The 16103-nt window shown below is 61.5% G+C and overlaps 2 non-coding genes across 2 annotated transcripts; both read right to left on the bottom strand.

Annotated features, from left to right (window-relative positions):
- Window positions 1-3691: 3691 nt before the first annotated feature.
- LOC131861340 (5S ribosomal RNA) lies at window positions 3692-3810 on the bottom strand. The gene has a single exon (XR_009360415.1). It is a non-coding gene; the product is annotated as a 5S ribosomal RNA (ribosomal RNA).
- Window positions 3811-11614: 7804 nt separating this feature from the next.
- LOC131861121 (5S ribosomal RNA) lies at window positions 11615-11733 on the bottom strand. Its single transcript, XR_009360199.1, has one exon. It is a non-coding gene; the product is annotated as a 5S ribosomal RNA (ribosomal RNA).
- Between the last annotated feature and the right edge of the window lie 4370 nt (window positions 11734-16103).

Here is a 16103-nt window from a genome sequence, read left to right as displayed (position 1 = left end):
CGCACACCTTGGCTGGGTTGCGCGCCCTGGTGGGCACCATGGTGCGCACCAAGGAGCGCTCCGAAGTGTGCTCCAAGGTGCGGCGTGCACGAAGTCGGAGCCCGGTTTGCCCCGGGTGCGCACCTCGCGTGCACCTTCGCCGCGGTGGGCACCATGGCGTGCACGAAGTCGGAGCCCGGTTTGCCCCGGGTGCGCACCTCGCGTGCACCTTCGCCGGGGTGGGCACCTTGGTGTGCAGACCTTGGCTGGGTTGCGCGCCCTGGTGGGCACCATGGTGCGCACCAAGGAGCGCTCCGAAGTGTGCTCCAAGGTGCGGCCTGCACGAAGTCGGAGCCCGGTTTGCCCCGGGTGTGCACCTCGGGTGGGCACCTTGGTGCGCATGCCTTGCCTGGGCTGCGCACCAGGGCGGGCTCAAGATGGCACCCGCGTTCCTTTTTTTTCACTATCTTTCAAAACGGAAATTTTAAAATCTCATTTTTTTTTGCCTTTTTCTGGAAATTAGTGAAGGCAGCGCATCAAAGGTGCGCACCTCGCTGCCCACCACGGTGCGCAACGCCGGTGGGCACCCGGGAGTGCTTCGAAGTGTGCTCCAAGGTGCTGCGTGCACGTTGTCGGAGCCCGGTTTGCCCCGGGTGCGCACCTCGCGTGCACCTTCGTCGGGGTGGGCACCTTGGCTGGGTTTGCCCCGGCTGCGCTCCGAAGCGGGGTTATTGGAGCGCCGCCTCTTTTTTTGTCGGAGCGTTTGGTGGGGTTTCTCGCATTGGCTCTTCCGAGGCCCGGTTGCCACCCTGGCGCGCACGAAGTCGGAAGTAGGGTTAATTGCCCGGGTGCGCACCTTTGCCAGGGTGGGCACCTTACCTGGGCTGCGCACCAGGGCGGGCTCAAGATGGCACGCGCGTTCCGTTTTTTTCACTATCTTTCAAAACGGAAATTTTAAAATCTCCTTTTTTTTTTGCCTTTTCTGGAAATTAGTGAAGGCAGCGCATCAAAGGTGCGCACCTCGCTGCCCACCTTGGTGTGCTCTGAGGTGCGCACCCGGGAGCGCTACGAAGTGTGCTCCAAGGTGCGGCGTGCACGTTGTCGGAGCCCGGTTTGCCCCGGGTGCGCACCTCGCCTGCACCTTGGCCGGGGTGGGCACCTTGGCTGGGTTTGCCCAGGGTGCGCTCCGAAGCGGGGTTACTGGAGCGCCCCCTCTTTTTTTGTCAGAGCGTTTGGTGGGGTTTCTCGCATTGGCTCTTCCCAGGCCCGGTTGTTGGGTGCGCTCCCACCCTGGCGCGCGCGAAGTTGGAAGTTGGGTTAATTGCCCGGGCGCGCACCTTCGCCAGGGTGGGCACCTTGGTGCGCACACCTTGGCTGGGCTGCGCACCAGGGCGGGCTCAAGATGGCACCAGCATTCCCTTTTTCTCACTATCTTTCAAAACGGAAATTTTAAAATCTCGTTTTTTTTTTGCCTTTTATGGAAATTAGTGAAGGCATCGCATCAAAGGTGCGCACCTCGCTGCCCACCTTGGTGTGCTCCGAGGTGCCCACCACGGTGCGCAACGCCGGTGCGAACCCGGGAGCGCCCCGATGTGTGCTCCAAGGTGCGGCGTGCACGAAGTCGGACCCCGGTTTGCCCCGGGTGCGCACCTCGCGTGCACCTTGGTGCGCACACCTTGGCTGGGTTGCGCGGCCTGGTGGGCACCATGGTGCGCACCAAGGAGCGCTCCGAAGTGTGCTCCAAGGTGCGGCGTGCACGAAGTCGGAGCCCGGTTTGCCCCGGGTATGCACCTCGCGTGCACCTTCGCCGGGGTGGGCACCTCGGCTGGGTTGCGCGCCCTGGTGCGCACCAAGGAGCGCTCCGAAGTGTGCTCCAAGGTGCGGCGTGCACGAAGTCGGAGCCCGGTTTGCCCCGGGTGCGCACCTTCGCCGCGGTGCGCACCATGGCGTGCACGAAGTCGGAGCCCGGTTTGCCCCGGGTGCGCACCTCGCGTGCACCTTCGGCGGGGTTGCGCGCCCTGGTGGGCACCATGGTGCGCACCAAGGAGCGCTCCGAAGTGTGCTCCAAGGTGCGGCGTGCACGAAGTCGGAGCCCGGTTTGCCCCGGGTGCGCACCTCGCGTGCACCTTCGGCGGGGTTGCGCGCCCTGGTGGGCACCATGGTGCGCACCAAGGAGCGCTCCGAAGTGTGCTCCAAGGTGCGGCGTGCACGAAGTCGGAGCCCGGTTTGCCCCGGGTGCGCACCTCGCGTGCACCTTCGCCGCGGTGGGCACCATGGCGTGCACGAAGTCGGAGCCCGGTTTGCCCCGGGTGCGCACCTCGCGTGCACCTTCGCCGGGGTGGGCACCTCGGCTGGGTTGCGCGCCCTGGTGCGCACCAAGGAGCGCTCCGAAGTGTGCTCCAAGGTGCGGCGTGCACGAAGTCGGAGCCCGGTTTGCCCCGGGTGCGCACCTCGCGTGCACCTTCGCCAGGGTGGGCACCTCGGTGCGCACACCTTCTCAATGTTTTCTTGCCTTTTCTGGAAATTGGTGAAGGCAGCGCATCAAAGGTGCGCACCTCGGTGTGCTCCGAGGTGCGAACCCGAGAGCGCTCCGAGGTGCCCACGAAGTCGAAAGTCGGGTTAATTGCATTGTTTTCCCCGGGTGCGCTCCGAGGTGCGCAACATCGGCGCGCACCAAGGAGGGCTCCGAAGTGTGCTCCAAGGTGCGCACGATGGCGTGCACCTCTGGTGCGCACGATTCGGAGCTCGGTTTGACCGGGGTGCGCACACCTTGGCTGGGTTGCGCACCTTTTGTGCGCTCCAAGGTGCGCACGAAGTCGGAGCTCGGTTTGCCCCGGGTGCGCACCTTCGCCAGGGTGCGCACCTTGATGCGCACGCCTTGGCTGGGCTGCGCACCTTGGTGGGCGCCATGGTGCGCACCTTTCGTGCGCTCCAAGGTGCGCACGAAGTCGGAGCTCGGTTTGCCCCGGGTGCGCACCTTGGTGGGCGCCATGGTGCACTCCGAGGTGCCCAAGATTGGTGCGCACCAAGGAGCGCTCCGAAGTGCGCTCCAAGGTGCGCGCGAAGTCGAAAGTTGGGTTAATTGTCCGGTTTGCCTCGGGTGCGCACCTTGCGTGCACCTTCGCCAGGGTGGGCGCCTTGGTGCGCACACCTTGGCTGGGCTGCGCACACCTTGGCACCCGCGTTTCCTTCATTTTAAATTTTTTTTTTTTACAATCTCTCAAGTGGGAAATTCTATAATCTCAACTTTTTTTGCCTTTTCAGGAAACTTTTGAATGGAGCGCATCATTGGTGCGCTCCGAAGTGTGCTCCAAAGCTCTCTCCAGCTGCGTGCACCTGCCCCGGCCGCGCACCCGGCCCCGCCCAGCTTCGCTCACCTGTCCCGGGCGTCTGGTGCGGAACCTTAGAGTAAGAAACATCACCGTGCACCTTGGCCAACGTGCGCGACTCGACCGAGCGCGCACTGGCCGAGGTGCACACCGATTTCACCTGGGTGCGCGCGCAGCACCTCGGGCGCACCGGGGTGCGCGCACAACGCCCGGGTTGCACCGTGGCCTGTGTGCTCGGGGCGCCTCGGGTGCGCGCTCGGTGTCGCCCCCGCGCGCGCGGTAGTGCGGGCAGCGCACCCCGGCCCGGCCCGGCCCCGACGAGAACGCAAACGGGCAAAAGGTTTATTCAAATAGCATTGCGATGCCCGGCGAAAAACTAAAAAAGGGTGCAACACCGGGACTTCCCGGGAGGTCACCCATCCCAGTACTACTCCGGCCCAAGCGCGCTTAACTGCGGAGTTCTGATGGGATCCGGTGCACTAACGCTGGTATGATCGCACCCGTTATGAGCTTGTCGCAGTGTGTACTTAGCAAACCGCGACCCACGTGCGAATCCACCCCGGCCACCCACCCCCGTCGAGGTGCACACCCTCCCTCGCGAAGTGCGCCCCGTTCGCCAAGTGTGAGCCCTGCCCGGGTGCGCGCACCTTGCTAGGGCGTCGGGTGTGCACCCGGCCCGGCCTACGTGCGTGCACCTGGAGGGGGCGTCGTGTGCGTGCAGTGTCCCGTCTGCAACGCGGTGCCCACACACCACCTCGGGCGCAACGACCTGCGCTCACATGTGGGCCGAGTGCACCTTGGTGCATGTTCGGGGCGCCTCGGGTGCACGCTCGATCTTGCCCCGGTGCACCAAGGCGCTCGGTTTGCCCCGGGTGCGCACTTGGTGCAAGGTGGGCACCCAAAATAGGGATCAAGCACCAAAACACAAGTTTCGGGATGCAAAATGGGACCCAAGGACCACAAATGCGTTCCAAGACCCATGATGGGTCCACGAGAACAAAAATGTGTTCCGAGACTTAATAAACAAATATTGGGTTTTAGGAGAAGAAACATGCTCTGATGCCCAAAACGAGAATCGACCCCGAAAAGGCCACAGGCCAAAAGTGGGATGCGAGACAAAAAAAAATGGGACCCGAGGACCAAAATTGGGTTCCCAGGTCGAAGACAGGGCAACCGGACAAGAAACGACCTCTAAGGCTCGAAATGAGTCCCGACGACTAAAACTTGACAAGAAGCACCCATCAGGCACCCAACTCGACACCCATGGGATGCCGACCCACCCGGGCTTCCACCTAGCACACCTTGGCACCCACCCACCCTCGCACCCAACCTCGCACCCAACTTAGCACCTTTGAACCCACATTGGCACTCACCCTGACCCTGGCACCTTGGAACCCACATTGGCACTCACCTTGACCCTGGCACCCACCTTTGCACTCACCTTGGGACCCACCCTGGCTCCCACCTCGGCACCCACCCAGACACCCACCTTGGTTCCTTGGCACCCACCTTGGATCCTTGGCACCCACCCCGACACCCACCTTGGCACGCAACTTGGCTACTTGCCACCCACCTTGGCTCCTTGACGCCCACCCCGACAACCACCCCGTGACCTACCCTGGCTAGGGTTGGTGCACACCCACCCTGGTGCCCACCTTGGCACCCACCCTATGACCCACCTTGGCACGCACCTTAGTACCCACCCCGTTACCCACCCTAGGACCCACCCCGTGACCCACCTTGGCCAGGGTGGGTGCCTTGGTGCGCACAACTTGCCTGGGCTGCACACCAGGGCGGGCTCAAGATGGCACCCGCGTTCCGTTTTTTTCACTATCTTTCAAAACGGAAATTTTAAAATCTCATTTTTTTCTTTTTTTTGCCTTTTCTGGAAATTAGTGAAGGCAGCGCATCAAAGGTGCGCAATGCTGGTGCGAACCTGGGAGCGCTCCGATGTGTGCTCCAAGGTGCGGCGTGCACGAAGTCCGAGCCCGGTTTGCCCCGGGTGCGCACCTCGCGTGCACCTTCGCCGGGGTGAGCACCTTGGCTGGGTTGCGCGCCCTGGTGCGTACCAAGGAGCGCTCTGAAGTGTGCTCCAAGGTGCGGCGTGCACGAAGTCGGAGCCCGGTTTGCCCCGGGTGTGCACCTCGGGTGCGCACCTCGCGTGCACCTTCGCTGCGGTGGGCACCTTGGCTGGGTTGCGCGCCTTGGTGGGCACCATGCAGTGCACGAAGTCGGAGCCCGGTTTGCCCCGGGCGCGCACCTCCGCCAGGGTGGGCACCTTGGTGCGCACAACTTGCCTGGGCTGCGCACCAGGAAGGGCTCAAGATGGCACCCGCGTTCCGTTTTTTTCACTATCTTTCAGAACGGAAATTTTAAAATATCGTTTTTTTTTGCCTTTTCTGGAAATTAGTGAAGGCAGCGCATCAAAGGTGCGCAACGCTGGTGCGAACCTGGGAGCGCTCCGATGTGTGCTCCAAGGTGCGGCGTGCACAAAGTCGGAGCCCGGTTTGCCCCGGGTGCGCCCTGGTGGGCACCATGGTGCGCACCAAGGAGCGCTCCGAAGTGTGCTCCAAGGTGCGGCCTGCACGAAGTCGGAGCCCGGTTTGCCCCGGGTGTGCACCTCGGGTGGGCACCTTGGTGCGCATGCCTTGCCTGGGCTGCGCACCAGGGCGGGCTCAAGATGGCACCCGCGTTCCTTTTTTTTCACTATCTTTCAAAACGGAAATTTTAAAATCTCATTTTTTTTTGCCTTTTTCTGGAAATTAGTGAAGGCAGCGCATCAAAGGTGCGCACCTCGCTGCCCACCACGGTGCGCAACGCCGGTGGGCACCCGGGAGTGCTTCGAAGTGTGCTCCAAGGTGTTGCGTGCACGTTGTCGGAGCCCGGTTTGCCCCGGGTGCGCACCTCGCGTGCACCTTCGTCGGGGTGGGCACCTTGGCTTGGTTTGCCCCGGCTGCGCTCCGAAGCGGGGTTATTGGAGCGCCGCCTCTTTTTTTGTCGGAGCGTTTGGTGGGGTTTCTCGCATTGGCTCTTCCGAGGCCCGGTTGCCACCCTGGCGCGCACGAAGTCGGAAGTAGGGTTAATTGCCCGGGTGCGCACCTTTGCCAGGGTGGCACCTTACCTGGGCTGCGCACCAGGGCGGGCTCAAGATGGCACGCGCGTTCCGTTTTTTTCACTATCTTTCAAAACGGAAATTTTAAAATCTCCTTTTTTTTTTGCCTTTTCTGGAAATTAGTGAAGGCAGCGCATCAAAGGTGCGCACCTCGCTGCCCACCTTGGTGTGCTCTGAGGTGCGCACCCGGGAGCGCTACGAAGTGTGCTCCAAGGTGCGGCGTGCACGTTGTCGGAGCCCGGTTTGCCCCGGGTGCGCACCTCGCCTGCACCTTGGCCGGGGTGGGCACCTTGGCTGGGTTTGCCCAGGGTGCGCTCCGAAGCGGGGTTACTGGAGCGCCCCCTCTTTTTTTGTCAGAGAGTTTGGTGGGGTTTCTCGCATTGGCTCTTCCCAGGCCCGGTTGTTGGGTGCGCTCCCACCCTGGCGCGCGCGAAGTTGGAAGTTGGGTTAATTGCCCGGGCGCGCACCTTCGCCAGGGTGGGCACCTTGGTGCGCAAACCTTGGCTGGGCTGCGCACCAGGGCGGGCTCAAGATGGCACCAGCATTCCCTTTTTCTCACTATCTTTCAAAACGGAAATTTTAAAATCTCGTTTTTTTTTTGCCTTTTATGGAAATTAGTGAAGGCATCGCATCAAAGGTGCGCACCTCGCTGCCCACCTTGGTGTGCTCCGAGGTGCCCACCACGGTGCGCAACGCCGGTGCGAACCCGGGAGCGCCCCGATGTGTGCTCCAAGGTGCGGCGTGCACGAAGTCGGACCCCGGTTTGCCCCGGGTGCGCACCTCGCGTGCACCTTGGTGCGCACACCTTGGCTGGGTTGCGCGGCCTGGTGGGCACCATGGTGCGCACCAAGGAGCGCTCCGAAGTGTGCTCCAAGGTGCGGCGTGCACGAAGTCGGAGCCCGGTTTGCCCCGGGTGCGCACCTTCGCCGCGGTGGGCACCATGGCGTGCACGAAGTCGGAGCCCGGTTTGCCCCGGGTGCGCACCTCGCGTGCACCTTCGCCGGGGTGGGCACCTCGGCTGGGTTGCGCGCCCTGGTGCGCACCAAGGAGCGCTCTGAAGTGTGCTCCAAGGTGCGGCGTGCACGAAGTCGGAGCCCGGTTTGCCCCGGGTGTGCACCTCGCGTGCACCTTCGCTGCGGTGGGCACCTTGGCTGGGTTGCGCGCCTTGGTGGGCACCATGCAGTGCACGAAGTCGGAGCCCGGTTTGCCCCGGGCGCGCACCTCCGCCAGGGTGGGCACCTTGGTGCGCACAACTTGCCTGGGCTGCGCACCAGGAAGGGCTCAAGATGGCACCCGCGTTCCGTTTTTTTCACTATCTTTCAGAACGGAAATTTTAAAATATCGTTTTTTTTTGCCTTTTCTGGAAATTAGTGAAGGCAGCGCATCAAAGGTGCGCAACGCTGGTGCGAACCTGGGAGCGCTCCGATGTGTGCTCCAAGGTGCGGCGTGCACGAAGTCGGACCCCGGTTTGCCCCGGGTGCGCACCTCGCGTGCACCTTGGTGCGCACACCTTGGCTGGGTTGCGCGCCCTGGTGGGCACCATGGTGCGCACCAAGGAGCGCTCCGAAGTGTGCTCCAAGGTGCGGCGTGCACGAAGTCGGAGCCCGGTTTGCCCCGGGTGCGCACCTCGCGTGCACCTTCGCCGCGGTGGGCACCATGGCGTGCACGAAGTCGGAGCCCGGTTTGCCCCGGGTGCGCACCTCGCGTGCACCTTCGCCGGGGTGGGCACCTTGGTGTGCAGACCTTGGCTGGGTTGCGCGCCCTGGTGGGCACCATGGTGCGCACCAAGGAGCGCTCCGAAGTGTGCTCCAAGGTGCGGCCTGCACGAAGTCGGAGCCCGGTTTGCCCCGGGTGTGCACCTCGGGTGGGCACCTTGGTGCGCATGCCTTGCCTGGGCTGCGCACCAGGGCGGGCTCAAGATGGCACCCGCGTTCCTTTTTTTTCACTATCTTTCAAAACGGAAATTTTAAAATCTCATTTTTTTTTGCCTTTTTCTGGAAATTAGTGAAGGCAGCGCATCAAAGGTGCGCACCTCGCTGCCCACCACGGTGCGCAACGCCGGTGGGCACCCGGGAGTGCTTCGAAGTGTGCTCCAAGGTGCTGCGTGCACGTTGTCGGAGCCCGGTTTGCCCCGGGTGCGCACCTCGCGTGCACCTTCGTCGGGGTGGGCACCTTGGCTGGGTTTGCCCCGGCTGCGCTCCGAAGCGGGGTTATTGGAGCGCCGCCTCTTTTTTTGTCGGAGCGTTTGGTGGGGTTTCTCGCATTGGCTCTTCCGAGGCCCGGTTGCCACCCTGGCGCGCACGAAGTCGGAAGTAGGGTTAATTGCCCGGGTGCGCACCTTTGCCAGGGTGGGCACCTTACCTGGGCTGCGCACCAGGGCGGGCTCAAGATGGCACGCGCGTTCCGTTTTTTTCACTATCTTTCAAAACGGAAATTTTAAAATCTCCTTTTTTTTTTGCCTTTTCTGGAAATTAGTGAAGGCAGCGCATCAAAGGTGCGCACCTCGCTGCCCACCTTGGTGTGCTCTGAGGTGCGCACCCGGGAGCGCTACGAAGTGTGCTCCAAGGTGCGGCGTGCACGTTGTCGGAGCCCGGTTTGCCCCGGGTGCGCACCTCGCCTGCACCTTGGCCGGGGTGGGCACCTTGGCTGGGTTTGCCCAGGGTGCGCTCCGAAGCGGGGTTACTGGAGCGCCCCCTCTTTTTTTGTCAGAGCGTTTGGTGGGGTTTCTCGCATTGGCTCTTCCCAGGCCCGGTTGTTGGGTGCGCTCCCACCCTGGCGCGCGCGAAGTTGGAAGTTGGGTTAATTGCCCGGGCGCGCACCTTCGCCAGGGTGGGCACCTTGGTGCGCACACCTTGGCTGGGCTGCGCACCAGGGCGGGCTCAAGATGGCACCAGCATTCCCTTTTTCTCACTATCTTTCAAAACGGAAATTTTAAAATCTCGTTTTTTTTTTGCCTTTTATGGAAATTAGTGAAGGCATCGCATCAAAGGTGCGCACCTCGCTGCCCACCTTGGTGTGCTCCGAGGTGCCCACCACGGTGCGCAACGCCGGTGCGAACCCGGGAGCGCCCCGATGTGTGCTCCAAGGTGCGGCGTGCACGAAGTCGGACCCCGGTTTGCCCCGGGTGCGCACCTCGCGTGCACCTTGGTGCGCACACCTTGGCTGGGTTGCGCGGCCTGGTGGGCACCATGGTGCGCACCAAGGAGCGCTCCGAAGTGTGCTCCAAGGTGCGGCGTGCACGAAGTCGGAGCCCGGTTTGCCCCGGGTACGCACCTCGCGTGCACCTTCGCCGGGGTGGGCACCTCGGCTGGGTTGCGCGCCCTGGTGCGCACCAAGGAGCGCTCCGAAGTGTGCTCCAAGGTGCGGCGTGCACGAAGTCGGAGCCCGGTTTGCCCCGGGTGCGCACCTTCGCCGCGGTGCGCACCATGGCGTGCACGAAGTCGGAGCCCGGTTTGCCCCGGGTGCGCACCTCGCGTGCACCTTCGGCGGGGTTGCGCGCCCTGGTGGGCACCATGGTGCGCACCAAGGAGCGCTCCGAAGTGTGCTCCAAGGTGCGGCGTGCACGAAGTCGGAGCCCGGTTTGCCCCGGGTGCGCACCTCGCGTGCACCTTCGGCGGGGTTGCGCGCCCTGGTGGGCACCATGGTGCGCACCAAGGAGCGCTCCGAAGTGTGCTCCAAGGTGCGGCGTGCACGAAGTCGGAGCCCGGTTTGCCCCGGGTGCGCACCTCGCGTGCACCTTCGCCGCGGTGGGCACCATGGCGTGCACGAAGTCGGAGCCCGGTTTGCCCCGGGTGCGCACCTCGCGTGCACCTTCGCCGGGGTGGGCACCTCGGCTGGGTTGCGCGCCCTGGTGCGCACCAAGGAGCGCTCCGAAGTGTGCTCCAAGGTGCGGCGTGCACGAAGTCGGAGCCCGGTTTGCCCCGGGTGCGCACCTCGCGTGCACCTTCGCCAGGGTGGGCACCTCGGTGCGCACACCTTCTCAATGTTTTCTTGCCTTTTCTGGAAATTGGTGAAGGCAGCGCATCAAAGGTGCGCACCTCGGTGTGCTCCGAGGTGCGAACCCGAGAGCGCTCCGAGGTGCCCACGAAGTCGAAAGTCGGGTTAATTGCATTGTTTTCCCCGGGTGCGCTCCGAGGTGCGCAACATCGGCGCGCACCAAGGAGGGCTCCGAAGTGTGCTCCAAGGTGCGCACGATGGCGTGCACCTCTGGTGCGCACGATTCGGAGCTCGGTTTGACCGGGGTGCGCACACCTTGGCTGGGTTGCGCACCTTTTGTGCGCTCCAAGGTGCGCACGAAGTCGGAGCTCGGTTTGCCCCGGGTGCGCACCTTCGCCAGGGTGCGCACCTTGATGCGCACGCCTTGGCTGGGCTGCGCACCTTGGTGGGCGCCATGGTGCGCACCTTTCGTGCGCTCCAAGGTGCGCACGAAGTCGGAGCTCGGTTTGCCCCGGGTGCGCACCTTGGTGGGCGCCATGGTGCACTCCGAGGTGCCCAAGATTGGTGCGCACCAAGGAGCGCTCCGAAGTGCGCTCCAAGGTGCGCGCGAAGTCGAAAGTTGGGTTAATTGTCCGGTTTGCCTCGGGTGCGCACCTTGCGTGCACCTTCGCCAGGGTGGGCGCCTTGGTGCGCACACCTTGGCTGGGCTGCGCACACCTTGGCACCCGCGTTTCCTTCATTTTAAATTTTTTTTTTTTACAATCTCTCAAGTGGGAAATTCTATAATCTCAACTTTTTTTGCCTTTTCAGGAAACTTTTGAATGGAGCGCATCATTGGTGCGCTCCGAAGTGTGCTCCAAAGCTCTCTCCAGCTGCGTGCACCTGCCCCGGCCGCGCACCCGGCCCCGCCCAGCTTCGCTCACCTGTCCCGGGCGTCTGGTGCGGAACCTTAGAGTAAGAAACATCACCGTGCACCTTGGCCAACGTGCGCGACTCGACCGAGCGCGCACTGGCCGAGGTGCACACCGATTTCACCTGGGTGCGCGCGCAGCACCTCGGGCGCACCGGGGTGCGCGCACAACGCCCGGGTTGCACCGTGGCCTGTGTGCTCGGGGTGCCTCGGGTGCGCGCTCGGTGTCGCCCCCGCGCGCGCGGTAGTGCGGGCAGCGCACCCCGGCCCGGCCCGGCCCCGACGAGAACGCAAACGGGCAAAAGGTTTATTCAAATAGCATTGCGACGCCCGGCGAAAAACTAAAAAAGGGTGCAACACCGGGACTTCCCGGGAGGTCACCCATCCCAGTACTACTCCGGCCCAAGCGCGCTTAACTGCGGAGTTCTGATGGGATCCGGTGCACTAATGCTGGTATGATCGCACCCGTTATGAGCTTGTCGCAGTGTGTACTTAGCAAACCGCGACCCACGTGCGAATCCACCCCGGCCACCCACCCCCGTCGAGGTGCACACCCTCCCTCGCGAAGTGCGCCCCGTTCGCCAAGTGTGAGCCCTGCCCGGGTGCGCGCACCTTGCTAGGGCGTCGGGTGTGCACCCGGCCCGGCCTACGTGCGTGCACCTGGAGGGGGCGTCGTGTGCGTGCAGTGTCCCGTCTGCAACGCGGTGCCCACACACCACCTCGGGCGCAACGACCTGCGCTCACATGTGGGCCGAGTGCACCTTGGTGCATGTTCGGGGCGCCTCGGGTGCACGCTCGATCTTGCCCCGGTGCACCAAGGCGCTCGGTTTGCCCCGGGTGCGCACTTGGTGCAAGGTGGGCACCCAAAATAGGGATCAAGCACCAAAACACAAGTTTCGGGATGCAAAATGGGACCCAAGGACCACAAATGCGTTCCAAGACCCATGATGGGTCCACGAGAACAAAAATGTGTTCCGAGACTTAATAAACAAATATTGGGTTTTAGGAGAAGAAACATGCTCTGATGCCCAAAACGAGAATCGACCCCGAAAAGGCCACAGGCCAAAAGTGGGATGCGAGACAAAAAAAAATGGGACCCGAGGACCAAAATTGGGTTCCCAGGTCGAAGACAGGGCAACCGGACAAGAAACGACCTCTAAGGCTCGAAATGAGTCCCGACGACTAAAACTTGACAAGAAGCACCCATCAGGCACCCAACTCGACACCCATGGGATGCCGACCCACCCGGGCTTCCACCTAGCACACCTTGGCACCCACCCACCCTCGCACCCAACCTCGCACCCAACTTAGCACCTTTGAACCCACATTGGCACTCACCCTGACCCTGGCACCTTGGAACCCACATTGGCACTCACCTTGACCCTGGCACCCACCTTTGCACTCACCTTGGGACCCACCCTGGCTCCCACCTCGGCACCCACCCAGACACCCACCTTGGTTCCTTGGCACCCACCTTGGATCCTTGGCACCCACCCCGACACCCACCTTGGCACGCAACTTGGCTACTTGCCACCCACCTTGGCTCCTTGACGCCCACCCCGACAACCACCCCGTGACCTACCCTGGCTAGGGTTGGTGCACACCCACCCTGGTGCCCACCTTGGCACCCACCCTATGACCCACCTTGGCACGCACCTTAGTACCCACCCCGTTACCCACCCTAGGACCCACCCCGTGACCCACCTTGGCCAGGGTGGGTGCACCCACCCTGGTGCCCACCTTGGCACCCACCCATCCTAGCACCCAGCCTGTGACCGGGCTTGGAACCCAACCTTGCACCCGCACCCGTCTTGGCCAGTGTGGGTGCGCACCCATCCTGGCACCCACGTTGTGACACACCCTTTAACCCACGCACCCTAGCACCCACGTTGGCACCCACCTTGGAACCCAACCTAGCAACTTGGCACCCACCCCGTGACCCACCTTGGCATCCACCATAGCAGTCGCCGACTTGGCACCCACCTCGGCACCCACCTTGCCACTCACCCTAGCATCGACCCATCCTAGCACCCACCCTGGCACCTTTGCACCCTAGCACTCACCCATCCTAGCACCTAACCTGTGACCCACCTTGACACTCACCCTCGCACCCACCTTGGAACCCAACCTAGCACCCACCCACCCTGACACCAACCCTAGCACCTACCCACCCTTGCACCCACCCTGTGACCCATCTTGGCACCCACCCATCCTACCACTCAACCTATCACCCACCTTCTCACCCACCTTGGCATCCACCTTAGCACCCACCCACACTGGCACCTTGGCACCCACCTCGGGCAAGGTGGGTGCACACCCACCCTGGCACCCAATTTAGAACCCACCGAGCATGTTACCCACCTTGGCACCCACATTGCAGCCCACCCTAGTACCCACCCTATGACCCACATTGGCATCCACACCCTAGCACCCAGGCACCTCGACACCCGCCTTGACACCCACCCTAGCACTGAACCTGTGACCCACCTTGGAACTCACCCTAGAACCCACCCACCCTGTGAACCACCTTGGCATCCACCTTAGCACCCACCCACCTTGGCACCCACTCTAGCACTCACCCATCCTAACACCCAACTTGTTACCCACCTTGGCACCCGCCCTCGCGTCCACCTTGAAACCCACCCTAGCACCCACCCACGCAGGAGCCCACCTTGGCACCCAACCTAACACCCACGCATCCTGGCACCCAACTTGTGACCCACCTTGGAACCCACCCTAGTACCCACCTTTGAACCCACTATATCACCAACCCACCTTGGCACCCACCCTATGACCCTCTTTGGAATCCACCCTAGCACGCACCCACCCTGGCACCCACCATGGAGCGCACCCTAGCACCCACCCACCTCGGCACGCACCTCAACACCCACCTTGGTGTGCGCACTGCGCCAACCTCTCAAAGACCCTATGTGGTGCGCTCCAAAGTGTACACCTTTGGTGCGCTCCAAGGTGCGCACCTTTGGTGCACACCGAGGTGCACACCAAAGTGTGCACCGAGGTGAGCACCAAAGTGCACTCCAGGGTGCACACCAAGGCGTGCACCTTTGGTGCGGTCAATGCAAACGAATTCGGAAGTTGGGGTCGATGTCCTAATCGCTGCTGCAGACTACACGTATGAGAATCGGACAAATAGCTTTATATAGGGGAGGTGTTGCGTTTGATGGGTCGACTCCCCTGGTTGTGTGCACTGCACCAACTTCAAAGACCCTGTCTTGTTTAAGAAGTCAAAAGTTGGGGTGGATGTCCTAATCATTGCTGCAGTCTACGCATGTATGAGAATCAGACAAATAGCTTATATAGGGGAGGTGTTGCATTCGGTGGGTTGACTCCCCTGGTTGTGCGCACTGCGCCAACCTCAAAGACCCCGCATAGCAGAAGAAGTCGGAAGTCGGATTTTGGTGAGCACCAAGGCGTGCACCTTTGGTGCGGTCAACGCAGACGAATTCAGAAGTTGGGGTGGATGTCCTAATCGTTGTTGCAGGCTACACATGTATGAGAATCAGACAAATAGCTTATATAGGGGAGGTGTTGGGTTTGATGGGTCAACTCCCTTGGTTGTGCGCATTACGCCAACCTCAAAGACCTTGTTTTCGTTAAGAAGTCAAAAGTTGGGGTCAATGTCCTAATGGCTCCTGCAGGCTACACATGTATGAGAATCGGACAAATAGCTTATATAGGGGAGGTGTTGGGTTTGATGGGTCGACTCCCCTGGTTGTGCGCATTACGTCAACCTCAAAGACCTTGTTTTCGTTAAGAAGTCAAAAGTTGGGGTCGATGTCCTAATTGCTCCTGTAGACTACACATGTATGAGAATCAGACAAATAGCTTATATAGGGGAGGTGTTGGGTTTGATGGGTTGACTCCCCTAGTTGTTCGCATTACACCAACCTCAAAGACCTTGTTTTCGTTTAGAAGCCGAAAGTTGGGGTCGATGTCCTAATTGCTCCTGCAGGCTACGCATGTATGAGAATCAGACAAATAGCTTATATAGGGGAGGTGTTGGGTTTGATGGGTCGACTCCCCTGGTTGTGCGCATTGCGCCAACCTCAAAGACCCTGCATTGCGGATGAAGTCGAAAGTCAGAGTTTGGTGTGCTACAAGGTGTGGTCGAAGGTGCTCACCTAGGTGTGCACCTTTGGAGCACAGGAAAAGTGCCCTCCAAAAGTGCGCACCTTTGGAGTGCACAAAAGTGCCCTCCAAAAGTGCGCACCTTTGGAGCGCAGAAAAGTGCCCTCCAAAAAGTGCCCTCCAAAAGTGCGCACCTTTGGAGCGCAGAAAAGTGCCCTCCAAAAAGTGCCCTCCAAAAGTGCGCACCTTTGGAGCGCAGAAAAGTGCCCTCCAAAAAGTGCCCTCCAAAAGTGCGCACCTTTGGAGCGCAGAAAAGTGCCCTCCAAAAAGTGCCCTCCAAAAGTGCGCACCTTTGGAGCGCAGAAAAGTGCCCTCCAAAAAGTGCCCTCCAAAAGTGCGCACCTTTGGAGCGCAGAAAAGTGCCCTCCAAAAAGTGCCCTCCAAAAGTGCGCACCTTTGGAGCGCAGAAAAGTGCCCTCCAAAAAGTGCCCTCCAAAAGTGCGCACCTTTGGAGCGCAGAAAAGTGCCCTCCAAAAAGTGCCCTCCAAAAGTGCGCACCTTTGGAGCGCAGAAAAGTGCCCTCCAAAAAGTGCCCTCCAAAAGTGCGCACCTTTGGAGCGCAGAAAAGTGCCCTCCAAAAAGTGCCCTCCAAAAGTGCGCACCTTTGGAGCGCAGAAAAGTGCCCTCCAAAAGTGCGCACCTTTGGAGCGCACAAAAGTGCCCTCCAAAAGTGCGCACTTTTGGTGCG

The sequence above is a fragment of the Cryptomeria japonica genome, unplaced genomic scaffold, assembly GCF_030272615.1.
Source record: "Cryptomeria japonica unplaced genomic scaffold, Sugi_1.0 HiC_scaffold_24, whole genome shotgun sequence".
Taxonomy (NCBI): Eukaryota; Viridiplantae; Streptophyta; class Pinopsida; order Cupressales; family Cupressaceae; genus Cryptomeria; species Cryptomeria japonica.
The sequence above is the reverse complement of the archived record's forward strand: the minus strand, read 5'-3'. Positions and strand labels throughout refer to the sequence as shown.